Below are 1644 nucleotides of genomic sequence, written 5' to 3'. Positions count from 1 at the left end.
ATTCCTGGTGAAACCCTTTGGAGAGTCATCTCTCTGTTGTGGCCATAGCGGGTCCGTTTCCTGATGCATGGAACATCACTACATCGACACCACAGGTTGCAGCAGAAAAAGAGTTTTAATCCTCAGGCTGCTGTACAAGGAGACAGTGTGAAGCAAGCAGGCTGCAGGGATCCTGTGGCCATCCGGGGGTCTCCCCATTGCTTCTGGTTCCCCCAGCCCATTTCTTTGGAATCCTGCCGACTCTGCTATTTCATCCCTCCAGCCCATGGCTAAAGTCACTCCAAAAGTGGTAGCAGGCAAATTCCAGCAAGGGACTGCCCCAAACCATCCCGAGGTGGGGCTGGTTGGTCCCAAAGAAGCAAAGCACCAAATGCCAGGGTGATAAGCCCAAAGCATTTGTTGGGGGAACTTATGTACAGAGGGAGGAAGCACATCCTCGGGCCGACAGCAAGAGATGGAGAGGCTCCACCTAAGAACGCCTGCACCCAGGGGCTAGAGTGGAGAGTTTTACAAGAGGATTTAATTCGTGTGGCTCTCGTTTCCACATATTTAGCAACATGTTTGATTTTTCAGTGTCTCAGGCAACAACCTAGTTCATCAGTAACTGAGAATACTCAAGGTCCTGGCCGAGCTTCAAGCCTGCAGGGAAAATATGCAGTGGCCCAGGCTCTGTGCTTCTCAGGCAGGACACAGAGAGGAAGCAGGGGTTCTGGGGAACCTTCCAGTAGAACAGGCAACTGTCTAGACATGGGTCCTTCCCAGGAAGTTACTAGGGGTCTTACTGCAGCAAAGAAAGGGAGTAAAGCCAGAAGGAGGAGGATGCAGATTCCAGGAAACAGCTGTTAACAGAAAAGCCAAACTCTGAAGAAGACATTTTTTCCTTCTTCTTCTTCTTTTTTTTTTTTTTTGAGACAGTCTTGCTCTGTTGCCCAGGCTGGAGTGCAATGGCACGATCTCAGCTCACTGCAACCTCCGCCTCCCGGATTCAAGTGATTCTCCTGCCTCAGCCTCCTGAATAGCTGGGATTATAGGCATGTACCACCATGCCCGGCTAATTTTTGTGTTTTTAGTAAGAGATGGTTTCACCATGTTGGTCAGGCTGATCTCAAACCCCTGACCTCATGATCTGCCCGCCTCGGCCTCCCAAAGTGCTGGGATTACAGGCATGAGCCACCGTGCCCGGGCTCTTCTTTTTTTAAAGAGGGCTTCATTCTGTTGCTCAGTTTAAGAGTGCAGTGGTGCGATCTCAGCTCACTGCAGCCTCTGCCTCCCAGGCTCAAGCGATCCTTGCAGAGTAGCTGGAACCGCAGGCGTGTGTCACCACACCCAGTTAATTTTTGTGTATTTTGTAGAGATGGGATTTCAACATGTGGCCCAGGATGGTCTCTAAGTCCTGGGCTCAAGTTATCCAATCACCTCAGCCTCCCGGAGGGCTGGGATTACAGGCGTAAGCCACCATGCCCAGCTTCACAAAATACTTTCAAGAGGTTTACTTTGAGCCAATATGAATGACTGTGGTCCCCAGGAAAACACACATCCGAGAAGCCTTGAGTAAGTGGTTCTGAAGTGGTCGGTTTACAGTTTGGTTTTGTACACTTTAGAAAGGCAGGAGTTTTTTTTTTTTTTTTTTTTTTTTTTTTTTTT

This window comes from Rhinopithecus bieti, unplaced genomic scaffold, assembly GCF_001698545.2.
Source record: "Rhinopithecus bieti isolate Rb0 unplaced genomic scaffold, ASM169854v2 scaffold_13351, whole genome shotgun sequence".
In the NCBI taxonomy this organism is placed as follows: domain Eukaryota; kingdom Metazoa; phylum Chordata; class Mammalia; order Primates; family Cercopithecidae; genus Rhinopithecus; species Rhinopithecus bieti.
The sequence above is the reverse complement of the archived record's forward strand: the minus strand, read 5'-3'. Positions refer to the sequence as shown.